Raw genomic sequence first — 13,848 nt, 5'->3', positions numbered from 1 at the left:
TGGTTGGCCATGTGAATAATTCAACACAAAATGCTAGGAAGGTTCTACTGAGATTTGAACTCGGATCACTGGATTCAAAGTCCAGAGTGCTAACCATTACACCATAGAACCATATTCTTAACCAAATTTGTAATTTTACAGAAAAGAATGGACAGTCGTTCCTTCACGTGTTGCAAATACTTTCAACTGACAACAATTTTTGGACAGCTGTCTTCTAGTTCAACAAGGAAGAATTATTCACATGGTAGGTCCAACCAAGACTTGAAATCAGATAGTAGGATTCAGAGTCCTGAGTGATAACCTTGACAGCACAGAACCCAGTAATCAAAACTCTGTGATGGGTTCAGATTTACTCTCCTAGGTTCTCCGGAAAAACAGAGAAAATATTTTCTGGCCATAAACGGTATCAACTGGGCTACCCTACCATGTAACAACTTGTAAGTCCACATATTTCCAACACGATTGATGTGATTACGGGGGAAAAAAATCTGAAATATTTTCGGTTCATTGGGAGGTAGCAAGTTCTCAATTAACAAACCTACTAGGCACTCATAGTATGCATTTCCTGTAGGCTAGCCATTCATGTGTACCAAAGGCTGCTCATCAACTCCCACCCACTTGTTTCTTTCACACACGACAATTTTAAAGTTGACAGGAGAGGAGTATGTCACTGCAAATTCGAGGTAGGTCCTACCGAGATTTAAACTCAGATCGCAGGATTCAGAGTCCTGAGTGCTAACCATTACACCATAGAACCCTGTACATAAATATTATTAAACTGTTCAGATTTTCCTGTCATTTGTTCACCCAAATAACAGCAAGAGATTAGATTATTGGTAGGCCAAGTGAATAATTCAGCACAAAATCAAGGTAGGTCCTACCGAGATTTGAACTCGGATCGCAGGATTCAGAGTCCTGAGTGCTAACCATTACACCATAGAACCCTGTACATAACTAATTTTGAAGTGTTCAGATTTTCCTGTCAATTGTTCACACGATTAACAGCAAGAGATGAGATTATTGGTTGGCCATGTGAATAATTCAACACAAAAGCTAGGAAGGTTCTACCGCGATTTGAACTCGGATCACTGGATTCAAAGTCCAGAGTGCTAACCATTACACCATAGAACCATATTCTTAACCAAATTTGTAATTTTACAGAAAATAATGGACAGTCGTTCCTTCACGTGTTGCAAATACTTTCAACTGACAACAATTTTTGGACAGCTGTCTTCTAGTTCAACAAGGAAGAATTATTCACATGGTAGGTCCAACCAAGACTTGAACTCAGATAGTAGGATTCAGAGTCCTGAGTGATAACCTTGACAGCACAGAACCCAGTAATCAATACTCTGTGATGGGTTCAGATTTACTCTCCTAGGTTCTCCGGAAAAACAGAGAAAATATTTTCTGGCCATAAACGGTATCAACTGGGCTACCCTACCATGTAACAACTTGTAAGTCCACATATTTCCAACACGATTGATGTGATTACGGGGGAAAAAAATCTGAAATATTTTCGGTTCATTGGGAGGTAGCAAGTTCTCAATTAACAAACCTACTAGGCACTCATAGTATGCATTTCCTGTAGGCTAGCCATTCATGTGTACCAAAGGCTGCTCATCAACTCCCACCCACTTGTTTCTTTCACACACGACAATTTTAAAGTTGACAGGAGAGGAGTATGTCACTGCAAATTCGAGGTAGGTCCTACCGAGATTTAAACTCAGATCGCAGGATTCAGAGTCCTGAGTGCTAACCATTACACCATAGAACCCTGTACATAAATATTATTAAACTGTTCAGATTTTCCTGTCATTTGTTCACCCAAATAACAGCAAGAGATTAGATTATTGGTAGGCCAAGTGAATAATTCAGCACAAAATCAAGGTAGGTCCTACCGAGATTTGAACTCGGATCGCAGGATTCAGAGTCCTGAGTGCTAACCATAACACCATAGAACCCTGTACATAAATAATTTTGAAGTGTTCAGATTTTCCTGTCATTTGTTCACACGATTAACAGCAAGAGATGAGATTATTGATAGGCCATGTGAATAATTCAACACAAAAGCTAGGAAGGTTCTACCGAGATTTGAACTCGGATCACTGGATTCAAAGTCCAGATTCCTAACCATTACACCATAGAACCATATTCTTAACCAAATTTGTAATTTTACAGAAAAGAATGGACAGTCGTTCCTTCACGTGTTGCAAATACTTTCAACTGACAACAATTTTCGGACAGCTGTCTTCTAGTTCAACAAGGAAGAATTATTCACATGGTAGGTCCAACCAAGACTTGAACTCAGATAGTAGGATTCAGAGTCCTGAGTGCTAACCATTACACCATAGAACCCTGTACACAAATATTATTAAACTGTTCAGATTTTCCTGTCATTTGTTCACCCAAATAACAGCAAGAGATTAGATTATTGGTAGGCCAAGTGAATAATTCAGCACAAAATCAAGGTAGGTCCTACCGAGATTTGAACTCGGATCGCAGGATTCAGAGTCCTGAGTGCTAACCATAACACCATAGAACACTGTACATAAATAATTTTGAAGTGTTCAGATTTTCCTGTCATTTGTTCACACGATTAACAGCAAGAGATGAGATTATTGGTAGGCCATGTGAATAATTCAACACAAAAGCTAGGAAGGTTCTACCGAGATTTGAACTCGGATCACTGGATTCAAAGTCCAGATTCCTAACCATTACACCATAGAACCATATTCTTAACCAAATTTGTAATTTTACAGAAAAGAATGGACAGTCGTTCCTTCACGTGTTGCAAATAATTTCAACTGACAACAATTTTTGGACAGCTGTCTTCTAGTTCAACAAGGAAGAATTATTCACATGGTAGGTCCAACCAAGACTTGAACTCAGATAGTAGGATTCAGAGTCCTGAGTGCTAACCATTACACCATAGAACCCTGTACATAAATATTATTGAACTGTTCAGATTTTCCTGTCATTTGTTCACCCAAATAACAGCAAGAGATTAGATTATTGGTAGGCCATGTGAATAATTCAGCACAAAATCGAGGTAGGTCCTACCGAGATTTGAACTCGGATCGCAGGATTCAGAGTCCTGAGTGCTAACCATTACACCATAGAACCCTGTATATAAATAACTTTGAAGTGTTCAGATTTTCCTGTCATTTGTTCACACGATTAACAGCAAGAGATGAGATTATTGGTAGGCCATGTGAATAATTCAACACAAAAGCTAGGAAGGTTCTACCGAGATTTGAACTCGGATCACTGGATTCAAAGTCCAGAGTGCTAACCATTACACCATAGAACCATATTCTTAACCAAATTTGTAATTTTACAGAAAAGAATGGACAGTCGTTCCTTCACGTGTTGCAAATACTTTCAACTGACAACAATTTTTGGACAGCTGTCTTCTAGTTCAACAAGGAAGAATTATTCACATGGTAGGTCCAACCAAGACTTGAACTCAGATAGTAGGATTCAGAGTCCTGAGTGATAACCTTGACAGCACAGAACCCAGTAATCAATACTCTGTGATGGGTTCAGATTTACTCTCCTAGGTTCTCCGGAAAAACAGAGAAAATATTTTCTGGCCATAAACGGTATCAACTGGGCTACCCTACCATGTAACAACTTGTAAGTCCACATATTTCCAACACGATTGATGTGATTAGGGTGAAAAAAATCGGAAATATTTTCGGTTCATTGGGAGGTAGCAAGTTCTCAATTAACAAACCTACTAGTCACTCATAGTATGCATTTCCCGTAGGCTAGCCATTCATCTGTACCAAAGGCTGCTCATCAACTCCCACCCACTTGTTTCTTTCACACACGACAATTTTGAAGTTGACAGGAAAGGAGTATGTCACTGCAAAATCAAGGTAGGTCCTACCGAGATTTGAACTCGGATCGCAGGATTCAGAGTCCTGAGTGCTAACCATTACACCATAGAACCCTGTACATAAATATTATTAAACTGTTCAGATTTTCCTGTCATTTGTTCACCCAAATAACAGCAAGAGATTAGATTATTGGTAGGCCAAGTGAATAATTCAGCACAATATCAAGGTAGGTCCTACCGAGATTTGAACTCGGATCGCAGGATTCAGAGTCCTGAGTGCTAACCATTACACCATAGAACCCTGTACATAAATAATTTTGAAGTGTTCAGATTTTCCTGTCATTTGTTCACACGATTAACAGCAAGAGATGAGATTATTGGTAGGCCATGTGAATAATTCAACACAAAAGCTAGGAAGGTTCTACCGAGATTTGAACTTGGATCACTGGATTCAAAGTCCAGAGTGCTAACCATTACACCATAGAACCATATTCTTAACCAAATTTGTAATTTTACAGAAAAGAATGGACAGTCGTTCCTTCACGTGTTGCAAATACTTTCAACTGACAACAATTTTTGGACAGCTGTCTTCTAGTTCAACAAGGAAGAATTATTCACATGGTAGGTCCAACCAAGACTTGAACTCAGATAGTAGGATTCAGAGTCCTGAGTGATAACCTTGACAGCACAGAACCCAGTAATCAATACTCTGTGATGGGTTCAGATTTACTCTCCTAGGTTCTCCGGAAAAACAGAAAATATTTTCTGGCCATAAACGGTATCAACTGGGCTACCCTACCATGTAACAACTTGTAAGTCCACATATTTCCAACACGATTGATGTGATTAGGGTGAAAAAAATCGGAAATATTTTTGGTTCATTGGGAGGTAGCAAGTTCTCAATCAACAAACCTACTAGTCACTCATAGTATGCATTTCCCGTAGGCTAGCCATTCATCTGTACCAAAGGCTGCTCATCAACTCCCACCCACTTGTTTCTTTCACACACGACAATTTTGAAGTTGACAGGAAAGGAGTATGTCACTGCAAAATCAAGGTAGGTCCTACCGAGATATGAACTCGGATCGCAGGATTCAGAGTCCTGAGTGCTAACCATTACACCATAGAACCCTGTACATAAATATTATTGAACTGTTCAGATTTTCCTGTCATTTGTTCACCCAAATAACAGAAAGTGATTAGATTATTGGTAGGCCATGTGAATAATTCAGCACAAAATCGAGGTAGGTCCTACCGAGATTTGAACTCGGATCGCAGGATTCAGAGTCCTGAGTGCTAACCATTACACCATAGAACCCTGTACATAAATAACTTTGAAGTGTTCAGATTTTCCTGTCATTTGTTCACACGATTAACAGCAAGAGATGAGATTATTGGTAGGCCATGTGAATAATTCAACACAAAAGCTGGGAAGGTTCTACCGAGATTTGAACTCGGATCACTGGATTCAAAGTCCAGAGTGCTAACCATTACACCATAGAACCATATTCTTAACCAAATTTGTAATTTTACAGAAAAGAATGGACAGTCGTTCCTTCACGTGTTGCAAATACTTTCAACTGACAACAATTTTTGGACAGCTGTCTTCTAGTTCAACAAGGAAGAATTATTCACATGGTAGGTCCAACCAAGACTTGAACTCAGATAGTAGGATTCAGAGTCCTGAGTGATAACCTTGACAGCACAGAACCCAGTAATCAATACTCTGTGATGGGTTCAGATTTACTCTCCTAGGTTCTCCGGAAAAACAGAGAAAATATTTTCTGGCCATAAACGGTATCAACTGGGCTACCCTACCATGTAACAACTTGTAAGTCCACATATTTCCAACACGATTGATGTGATTAGGGTGAAAAAAATCGGAAATATTTTCGGTTCATTGGGAGGTAGCAAGTTCTCAATTAACAAACCTACTAGTCACTCATAGAATGCATTTCCCGTAGGCTAGCCATTCATCTGTACCAAAGGCTGCTCATCAACTCCCACCCACTTGTTTCTTTCACACACGACAATTTTGAAGTTGACAGGAAAGGAGTATGTCACTGCAAAATCAAGGTAGGTCCTACCGAGATTTGAACTCGGATCGCAGGATTCAGAGTCCTGAGTGCTAACCATTACACCACAGAACCCTGTACATAAATATTATTAAACTGTTCAGATTTTCCTGTCATTTGTTCACCCAAATAACAGCAAGAGATTAGATTATTGGTAGGCCAAGTGAATAATTCAGCACAAAATCAAGGTAGGTCCAAACGAGATTTGAACTCGGATCGCAGGATTCAGAGTCCTGAGTGCTAACCATTACACCATAGAACCCTGTACATAAATCATTTTGAAGTGTTCAGATTTTCCTGTCATTTGTTCACACGATTAACAGCAAGAGATGAGATTATTGGTAGGCCATGTGAATAATTCAACACAAAAGCTAGGAAGGTTCTACCGAGATTTGAACTCGGATCACTGGATTCAAAGTCCAGAGTGCTAACCATTACACCATAGAACCATATTCTTAACCAAATTTGTAATTTTACAGAAAAGAATGGACAGTCGTTCCTTCACGTGTTGCAAATACTATCAACTGACAACAATTTTTGGACAGCTGTCTTCTAGTTCAACAAGGAAGAATTATTCACATGGTAGGTCCAACCAAGACTTGAACTCAGATAGTAGGATTCAGAGTCCTGAGTGATAACCTTGACAGCACAGAACCCAGTAATCAATACTCTGTGATGGGTTCAGATTTACTCTCCTAGGTTCTCCGGAAAAACAGAGAAAATATTTTCTGGCCATAAACGGTATCAACTGGGCTCCCCTACCATGTAACAACTTGTAAGTCCACATATTTCCAACACGATTGATGTGATTAGGGTGAAAAAAATCGGAAATATTTTTGGTTCATTGGGAGGTAGCAAGTTCTCAATTAACAAACCTACTAGTCACTCATAGTATGCATTTCCCGTAGGCTAGCCATTCATCTGTACCAAAGGCTGCTCATCAACTCCCACCCACTTGTTTCTTTCACACACGACAATTTTGAAGTTGACAGGAAAGGAGTATGTCACTGCAAAATCAAGATAGGTCCTACCGAGATTTGAACTCGGATCGCAGGATTCAGAGTCCTGAGTGCTAACCATTACACCACAGAACCCTGTACATAAATATTATTAAACTGTTCAGATTTTCCTGTCATTTGTTCACCCAAATAACAGCAAGAGATTAGATTATTGGTAGGCCAAGTGAATAATTCAGCACAAAATCAAGGTAGGTCCTAACGAGATTTGAACTCGGATCGCAGGATTCAGAGTCCTGAGTGCTAACCATTACACCATAGAACCCTGTAGATAAACATTTTGAAGTGTTCAGATTTTCCTGTCATTTGTTCACACGATTAACAGCAAGAGATGAGATTATTGGTAGGCCATGTGAATAATTCAACACAAAAGCTAGGAAGGTTCTACCGAGATTTGAACTCGGATCACTGGATTCAAAGTCCAGAGTGCTAACCATTACACCATAGAACCATATTCTTAACCAAATTTGTAATTTTACAGAAAAGAATGGACAGTCGTTCTTTCACGTGTTGCAAATACTTTCAACTGACAACAATTTTTGGACAGCTGTCTTCTAGTTCAACAAGGAAGAATTATTCACATGGTAGGTCCAACCAAGACTTGAACTCAGATAGTAGGATTCAGAGTCCTGAGTGATAACCTTGACAGCACAGAACCCAGTAATCAATACTCTGTGATGGGTTCAGATTTACTCTCCTAGGTTCTCCGGAAAAACAGAGAAAATATTTTCTGGCCATAAACGGTATCAACTGGGCTACCCTACCATGTAACAACTTGTAAGTCCACATATTTCCAACACGATTGATGTGATTACGGGGGAAAAAAATCTGAAATATTTTCGGTTCATTGGGAGGTAGCAAGTTCTCAATTAACAAACCTACTAGGCACTCATAGTATGCATTTCCTGTAGGCTAGCCATTCATGTGTACCAAAGGCTGCTCATCAACTCCCACCCACTTGTTTCTTTCACACACGACAATTTTAAAGTTGACAGGAGAGGAGTATGTCACTGCAAATTCGAGGTAGGTCCTACCGAGATTTAAACTCAGATCGCAGGATTCAGAGTCCTGAGTGCTAACCATTACACCACAGAACCCTGTACATAAATATTATTAAACTGTTCAGATTTTCCTGTCATTTGTTCACCCAAATAACAGCAAGAGATTAGATTATTGGTAGGCCAAGTGAATAATTCAGCACAAAATCAAGGTAGGTCCTACCGAGATTTGAACTCGGATCGCAGGATTCAGAGTCCTGAGTGCTAACCATTACACCATAGAACCCTGTACATAAATAATTTTGAAGTGTTCAGATTTTCCTGTCATTTGTTCACACGATTAACAGCAAGAGATGAGATTATTGGTAGTCCATGTGAATAATTCAGCACAAAATCAAGGTAGGTCCTACCGAGATTTGAACTCGGATCGCAGGATTCAGAGTCCTGAGTGCTAACCATTACACCATAGAACCCTGTACATAACTAATTTTGAAGTGTTCAGATTTTCCTGTCATTTGTTCACACGATTAACAGCAAGAGATGAGATTATTGGTTGGCCATGTGAATAATTCAACACAAAATGCTAGGAAGGTTCTACCGAGATTTGAACTCGGATCACTGGATTCAAAGTCCAGAGTGCTAACCATTACACCATAGAACCATATTCTTAACCAAATTTGTAATTTTACAGAAAAGAATGGACAGTCGTTCCTTCACGTGTTGCAAATACTTTCAACTGACAACAATTTTTGGACAGCTGTCTTCTAGTTCAACAAGGAAGAATTATTCACATTGTAGGTCCAACCAAGACTTGAACTCAGATAGTAGGATTCAGAGTCCTGAGTGATAACCTTGACAGCACAGAACCCAGTAATCAATACTCTGTGATGGGTTCAGATTTACTCTCCTAGGTTCTCCGGAAAAACAGAGAAAATATTTTCTGGCCATAAACGGTATCAACTGGGCTACCCTACCATGTAACAACTTGTAAGTCCACATATTTCCAACACGATTGATGTGATTACGGGGGAAAAAAATCTGAAATATTTTCGGTTCATTGGGAGGTAGCAAGTTCTCAATTAACAAACCTACTAGGCACTCATAGTATGCATTTCCTGTAGGCTAGCCATTCATGTGTACCAAAGGCTGCTCATCAACTCCCACCCACTTGTTTCTTTCACACACGACAATTTTAAAGTTGACAGGAGAGGAGTATGTCACTGCAAATTCGAGGTAGGTCCTACCGAGATTTAAACTCAGATCGCAGGATTCAGAGTCCTGAGTGCTAACCATTACACCATAGAACCCTGTACATAAATATTATTAAACTGTTCAGATTTTCCTGTCATTTGTTCACCCAAATAACAGCAAGAGATTAGATTATTGGTAGGCCAAGTGAATAATTCAGCACAAAATCAAGGTAGGTCCTACCGAGATTTGAACTCGGATCACAGGATTCAGAGTCCTGAGTGCAAACCATTACACCATAGAACCCTGTACATAACTAATTTTGAAGTGTTCAGATTTTCCTGTCATTTGTTCACACGATTAACAACAAGAGATGAGATTATTGGTTGGCCATGTGAATAATTCAACACAAAATGCTAGGAAGGTTCTACTGAGATTTGAACTCGGATCACTGGATTCAAAGTCCAGAGTGCTAACCATTACACCATAGAACCATATTCTTAACCAAATTTGTAATTTTACAGAAAAGAATGGACAGTCGTTCCTTCACGTGTTGCAAATACTTTCAACTGACAACAATTTTTGGACAGCTGTCTTCTAGTTCAACAAGGAAGAATTATTCACATGGTAGGTCCAACCAAGACTTGAAATCAGATAGTAGGATTCAGAGTCCTGAGTGATAACCTTGACAGCACAGAACCCAGTAATCAAAACTCTGTGATGGGTTCAGATTTACTCTCCTAGGTTCTCCGGAAAAACAGAGAAAATATTTTCTGGCCATAAACGGTATCAACTGGGCTACCCTACCATGTAACAACTTGTAAGTCCACATATTTCCAACACGATTGATGTGATTACGGGGGAAAAAAATCTGAAATATTTTCGGTTCATTGGGAGGTAGCAAGTTCTCAATTAACAAACCTACTAGGCACTCATAGTATGCATTTCCTGTAGGCTAGCCATTCATGTGTACCAAAGGCTGCTCATCAACTCCCACCCACTTGTTTCTTTCACACACGACAATTTTAAAGTTGACAGGAGAGGAGTATGTCACTGCAAATTCGAGGTAGGTCCTACCGAGATTTAAACTCAGATCGCAGGATTCAGAGTCCTGAGTGCTAACCATTACACCATAGAACCCTGTACATAAATATTATTAAACTGTTCAGATTTTCCTGTCATTTGTTCACCCAAATAACAGCAAGAGATTAGATTATTGGTAGGCCAAGTGAATAATTCAGCACAAAATCAAGGTAGGTCCTACCGAGATTTGAACTCGGATCGCAGGATTCAGAGTCCTGAGTGCTAACCATTACACCATAGAACCCTGTACATAACTAATTTTGAAGTGTTCAGATTTTCCTGTCAATTGTTCACACGATTAACAGCAAGAGATGAGATTATTGGTTGGCCATGTGAATAATTCAACACAAAAGCTAGGAAGGTTCTACCGCGATTTGAACTCGGATCACTGGATTCAAAGTCCAGAGTGCTAACCATTACACCATAGAACCATATTCTTAACCAAATTTGTAATTTTACAGAAAATAATGGACAGTCGTTCCTTCACGTGTTGCAAATACTTTCAACTGACAACAATTTTTGGACAGCTGTCTTCTAGTTCAACAAGGAAGAATTATTCACATGGTAGGTCCAACCAAGACTTGAACTCAGATAGTAGGATTCAGAGTCCTGAGTGATAACCTTGACAGCACAGAACCCAGTAATCAATACTCTGTGATGGGTTCAGATTTACTCTCCTAGGTTCTCCGGAAAAACAGAGAAAATATTTTCTGGCCATAAACGGTATCAACTGGGCTACCCTACCATGTAACAACTTGTAAGTCCACATATTTCCAACACGATTGATGTGATTACGGGGGAAAAAAATCTGAAATATTTTCGGTTCATTGGGAGGTAGCAAGTTCTCAATTAACAAACCTACTAGGCACTCATAGTATGCATTTCCTGTAGGCTAGCCATTCATGTGTACCAAAGGCTGCTCATCAACTCCCACCCACTTGTTTCTTTCACACACGACAATTTTAAAGTTGACAGGAGAGGAGTATGTCACTGCAAATTCGAGGTAGGTCCTACCGAGATTTAAACTCAGATCGCAGGATTCAGAGTCCTGAGTGCTAACCATTACACCATAGAACCCTGTACATAAATATTATTAAACTGTTCAGATTTTCCTGTCATTTGTTCACCCAAATAACAGCAAGAGATTAGATTATTGGTAGGCCAAGTGAATAATTCAGCACAAAATCAAGGTAGGTCCTACCGAGATTTGAACTCGGATCGCAGGATTCAGAGTCCTGAGTGCTAACCATAACACCATAGAACCCTGTACATAAATAATTTTGAAGTGTTCAGATTTTCCTGTCATTTGTTCACACGATTAACAGCAAGAGATGAGATTATTGATAGGCCATGTGAATAATTCAACACAAAAGCTAGGAAGGTTCTACCGAGATTTGAACTCGGATCACTGGATTCAAAGTCCAGATTCCTAACCATTACACCATAGAACCATATTCTTAACCAAATTTGTAATTTTACAGAAAAGAATGGACAGTCGTTCCTTCACGTGTTGCAAATACTTTCAACTGACAACAATTTTCGGACAGCTGTCTTCTAGTTCAACAAGGAAGAATTATTCACATGGTAGGTCCAACCAAGACTTGAACTCAGATAGTAGGATTCAGAGTCCTGAGTGCTAACCATTACACCATAGAACCCTGTACACAAATATTATTAAACTGTTCAGATTTTCCTGTCATTTGTTCACCCAAATAACAGCAAGAGATTAGATTATTGGTAGGCCAAGTGAATAATTCAGCACAAAATCAAGGTAGGTCCTACCGAGATTTGAACTCGGATCGCAGGATTCAGAGTCCTGAGTGCTAACCATAACACCATAGAACACTGTACATAAATAATTTTGAAGTGTTCAGATTTTCCTGTCATTTGTTCACACGATTAACAGCAAGAGATGAGATTATTGGTAGGCCATGTGAATAATTCAACACAAAAGCTAGGAAGGTTCTACCGAGATTTGAACTCGGATCACTGGATTCAAAGTCCAGATTCCTAACCATTACACCATAGAACCATATTCTTAACCAAATTTGTAATTTTACAGAAAAGAATGGACAGTCGTTCCTTCACGTGTTGCAAATAATTTCAACTGACAACAATTTTTGGACAGCTGTCTTCTAGTTCAACAAGGAAGAATTATTCACATGGTAGGTCCAACCAAGACTTGAACTCAGATAGTAGGATTCAGAGTCCTGAGTGCTAACCATTACACCATAGAACCCTGTACATAAATATTATTGAACTGTTCAGATTTTCCTGTCATTTGTTCACCCAAATAACAGCAAGAGATTAGATTATTGGTAGGCCATGTGAATAATTCAGCACAAAATCGAGGTAGGTCCTACCGAGATTTGAACTCGGATCGCAGGATTCAGAGTCCTGAGTGCTAACCATTACACCATAGAACCCTGTATATAAATAACTTTGAAGTGTTCAGATTTTCCTGTCATTTGTTCACACGATTAACAGCAAGAGATGAGATTATTGGTAGGCCATGTGAATAATTCAACACAAAAGCTAGGAAGGTTCTACCGAGATTTGAACTCGGATCACTGGATTCAAAGTCCAGAGTGCTAACCATTACACCATAGAACCATATTCTTAACCAAATTTGTAATTTTACAGAAAAGAATGGACAGTCGTTCCTTCACGTGTTGCAAATACTTTCAACTGACAACAATTTTTGGACAGCTGTCTTCTAGTTCAACAAGGAAGAATTATTCACATGGTAGGTCCAACCAAGACTTGAACTCAGATAGTAGGATTCAGAGTCCTGAGTGATAACCTTGACAGCACAGAACCCAGTAATCAATACTCTGTGATGGGTTCAGATTTACTCTCCTAGGTTCTCCGGAAAAACAGAGAAAATATTTTCTGGCCATAAACGGTATCAACTGGGCTACCCTACCATGTAACAACTTGTAAGTCCACATATTTCCAACACGATTGATGTGATTAGGGTGAAAAAAATCGGAAATATTTTCGGTTCATTGGGAGGTAGCAAGTTCTCAATTAACAAACCTACTAGTCACTCATAGTATGCATTTCCCGTAGGCTAGCCATTCATCTGTACCAAAGGCTGCTCATCAACTCCCACCCACTTGTTTCTTTCACACACGACAATTTTGAAGTTGACAGGAAAGGAGTATGTCACTGCAAAATCAAGGTAGGTCCTACCGAGATTTGAACTCGGATCGCAGGATTCAGAGTCCTGAGTGCTAACCATTACACCATAGAACCCTGTACATAAATATTATTAAACTGTTCAGATTTTCCTGTCATTTGTTCACCCAAATAACAGCAAGAGATTAGATTATTGGTAGGCCAAGTGAATAATTCAGCACAATATCAAGGTAGGTCCTACCGAGATTTGAACTCGGATCGCAGGATTCAGAGTCCTGAGTGCTAACCATTACACCATAGAACCCTGTACATAAATAATTTTGAAGTGTTCAGATTTTCCTGTCATTTGTTCACACGATTAACAGCAAGAGATGAGATTATTGGTAGGCCATGTGAATAATTCAACACAAAAGCTAGGAAGGTTCTACCGAGATTTGAACTTGGATCACTGGATTCAAAGTCCAGAGTGCTAACCATTACACCATAGAACCATATTCTTAACC

At 39.3% G+C, this 13,848-nt stretch overlaps 28 non-coding genes across 28 annotated transcripts; all 28 read right to left on the bottom strand.

Annotated features, from left to right (window-relative positions):
* Positions 1-39: 39 nt before the first annotated feature.
* trnaq-uug (transfer RNA glutamine (anticodon UUG)) lies at positions 40-111 on the bottom strand. Its single transcript has one exon. It is a non-coding gene; the product is annotated as a tRNA-Gln (tRNA).
* A 761-nt stretch (positions 112-872) lies between these two features.
* trnaq-cug (transfer RNA glutamine (anticodon CUG)) lies at positions 873-944 on the bottom strand. The gene has a single exon. It is a non-coding gene; the product is annotated as a tRNA-Gln (tRNA).
* A 115-nt stretch (positions 945-1,059) lies between these two features.
* trnaq-uug (transfer RNA glutamine (anticodon UUG)) lies at positions 1,060-1,131 on the bottom strand. Its single transcript has one exon. It is a non-coding gene; the product is annotated as a tRNA-Gln (tRNA).
* A 1,923-nt stretch (positions 1,132-3,054) lies between these two features.
* On the bottom strand, positions 3,055-3,126 carry trnaq-cug (transfer RNA glutamine (anticodon CUG)). Its single transcript has one exon. It is a non-coding gene; the product is annotated as a tRNA-Gln (tRNA).
* Positions 3,127-3,241: 115 nt separating this feature from the next.
* trnaq-uug (transfer RNA glutamine (anticodon UUG)) lies at positions 3,242-3,313 on the bottom strand. The gene has a single exon. It is a non-coding gene; the product is annotated as a tRNA-Gln (tRNA).
* A 573-nt stretch (positions 3,314-3,886) lies between these two features.
* On the bottom strand, positions 3,887-3,958 carry trnaq-cug (transfer RNA glutamine (anticodon CUG)). Its single transcript has one exon. It is a non-coding gene; the product is annotated as a tRNA-Gln (tRNA).
* A 115-nt stretch (positions 3,959-4,073) lies between these two features.
* Positions 4,074-4,145, bottom strand: trnaq-cug (transfer RNA glutamine (anticodon CUG)). The gene has a single exon. It is a non-coding gene; the product is annotated as a tRNA-Gln (tRNA).
* A 115-nt stretch (positions 4,146-4,260) lies between these two features.
* Positions 4,261-4,332, bottom strand: trnaq-uug (transfer RNA glutamine (anticodon UUG)). Its single transcript has one exon. It is a non-coding gene; the product is annotated as a tRNA-Gln (tRNA).
* Positions 4,333-4,903: 571 nt separating this feature from the next.
* trnaq-cug (transfer RNA glutamine (anticodon CUG)) lies at positions 4,904-4,975 on the bottom strand. The gene has a single exon. It is a non-coding gene; the product is annotated as a tRNA-Gln (tRNA).
* Positions 4,976-5,090: 115 nt separating this feature from the next.
* Positions 5,091-5,162, bottom strand: trnaq-cug (transfer RNA glutamine (anticodon CUG)). Its single transcript has one exon. It is a non-coding gene; the product is annotated as a tRNA-Gln (tRNA).
* A 115-nt stretch (positions 5,163-5,277) lies between these two features.
* On the bottom strand, positions 5,278-5,349 carry trnaq-uug (transfer RNA glutamine (anticodon UUG)). Its single transcript has one exon. It is a non-coding gene; the product is annotated as a tRNA-Gln (tRNA).
* Positions 5,350-5,922: 573 nt separating this feature from the next.
* Positions 5,923-5,994, bottom strand: trnaq-cug (transfer RNA glutamine (anticodon CUG)). Its single transcript has one exon. It is a non-coding gene; the product is annotated as a tRNA-Gln (tRNA).
* Positions 5,995-6,296: 302 nt separating this feature from the next.
* On the bottom strand, positions 6,297-6,368 carry trnaq-uug (transfer RNA glutamine (anticodon UUG)). The gene has a single exon. It is a non-coding gene; the product is annotated as a tRNA-Gln (tRNA).
* Positions 6,369-6,941: 573 nt separating this feature from the next.
* Positions 6,942-7,013, bottom strand: trnaq-cug (transfer RNA glutamine (anticodon CUG)). The gene has a single exon. It is a non-coding gene; the product is annotated as a tRNA-Gln (tRNA).
* A 115-nt stretch (positions 7,014-7,128) lies between these two features.
* On the bottom strand, positions 7,129-7,200 carry trnaq-cug (transfer RNA glutamine (anticodon CUG)). The gene has a single exon. It is a non-coding gene; the product is annotated as a tRNA-Gln (tRNA).
* Positions 7,201-7,314: 114 nt separating this feature from the next.
* Positions 7,315-7,386, bottom strand: trnaq-uug (transfer RNA glutamine (anticodon UUG)). Its single transcript has one exon. It is a non-coding gene; the product is annotated as a tRNA-Gln (tRNA).
* Positions 7,387-8,147: 761 nt separating this feature from the next.
* Positions 8,148-8,219, bottom strand: trnaq-cug (transfer RNA glutamine (anticodon CUG)). Its single transcript has one exon. It is a non-coding gene; the product is annotated as a tRNA-Gln (tRNA).
* A 115-nt stretch (positions 8,220-8,334) lies between these two features.
* trnaq-cug (transfer RNA glutamine (anticodon CUG)) lies at positions 8,335-8,406 on the bottom strand. The gene has a single exon. It is a non-coding gene; the product is annotated as a tRNA-Gln (tRNA).
* Positions 8,407-8,522: 116 nt separating this feature from the next.
* On the bottom strand, positions 8,523-8,594 carry trnaq-uug (transfer RNA glutamine (anticodon UUG)). Its single transcript has one exon. It is a non-coding gene; the product is annotated as a tRNA-Gln (tRNA).
* Positions 8,595-9,355: 761 nt separating this feature from the next.
* On the bottom strand, positions 9,356-9,427 carry trnaq-cug (transfer RNA glutamine (anticodon CUG)). The gene has a single exon. It is a non-coding gene; the product is annotated as a tRNA-Gln (tRNA).
* Positions 9,428-9,543: 116 nt separating this feature from the next.
* On the bottom strand, positions 9,544-9,615 carry trnaq-uug (transfer RNA glutamine (anticodon UUG)). The gene has a single exon. It is a non-coding gene; the product is annotated as a tRNA-Gln (tRNA).
* A 761-nt stretch (positions 9,616-10,376) lies between these two features.
* Positions 10,377-10,448, bottom strand: trnaq-cug (transfer RNA glutamine (anticodon CUG)). Its single transcript has one exon. It is a non-coding gene; the product is annotated as a tRNA-Gln (tRNA).
* A 115-nt stretch (positions 10,449-10,563) lies between these two features.
* On the bottom strand, positions 10,564-10,635 carry trnaq-uug (transfer RNA glutamine (anticodon UUG)). The gene has a single exon. It is a non-coding gene; the product is annotated as a tRNA-Gln (tRNA).
* A 1,923-nt stretch (positions 10,636-12,558) lies between these two features.
* Positions 12,559-12,630, bottom strand: trnaq-cug (transfer RNA glutamine (anticodon CUG)). Its single transcript has one exon. It is a non-coding gene; the product is annotated as a tRNA-Gln (tRNA).
* A 115-nt stretch (positions 12,631-12,745) lies between these two features.
* trnaq-uug (transfer RNA glutamine (anticodon UUG)) lies at positions 12,746-12,817 on the bottom strand. The gene has a single exon. It is a non-coding gene; the product is annotated as a tRNA-Gln (tRNA).
* A 573-nt stretch (positions 12,818-13,390) lies between these two features.
* Positions 13,391-13,462, bottom strand: trnaq-cug (transfer RNA glutamine (anticodon CUG)). The gene has a single exon. It is a non-coding gene; the product is annotated as a tRNA-Gln (tRNA).
* A 115-nt stretch (positions 13,463-13,577) lies between these two features.
* Positions 13,578-13,649, bottom strand: trnaq-cug (transfer RNA glutamine (anticodon CUG)). The gene has a single exon. It is a non-coding gene; the product is annotated as a tRNA-Gln (tRNA).
* A 115-nt stretch (positions 13,650-13,764) lies between these two features.
* Positions 13,765-13,836, bottom strand: trnaq-uug (transfer RNA glutamine (anticodon UUG)). Its single transcript has one exon. It is a non-coding gene; the product is annotated as a tRNA-Gln (tRNA).
* Between the last annotated feature and the right edge of the window lie 12 nt (positions 13,837-13,848).

This window comes from Salvelinus fontinalis, unplaced genomic scaffold (genome assembly GCF_029448725.1).
Source record: "Salvelinus fontinalis isolate EN_2023a unplaced genomic scaffold, ASM2944872v1 scaffold_0202, whole genome shotgun sequence".
In the NCBI taxonomy this organism is placed as follows: domain Eukaryota; kingdom Metazoa; phylum Chordata; class Actinopteri; order Salmoniformes; family Salmonidae; genus Salvelinus; species Salvelinus fontinalis.
Note: the sequence above shows the minus strand (reverse complement) of the source record. Positions and strands in the feature narration are given on the sequence as shown.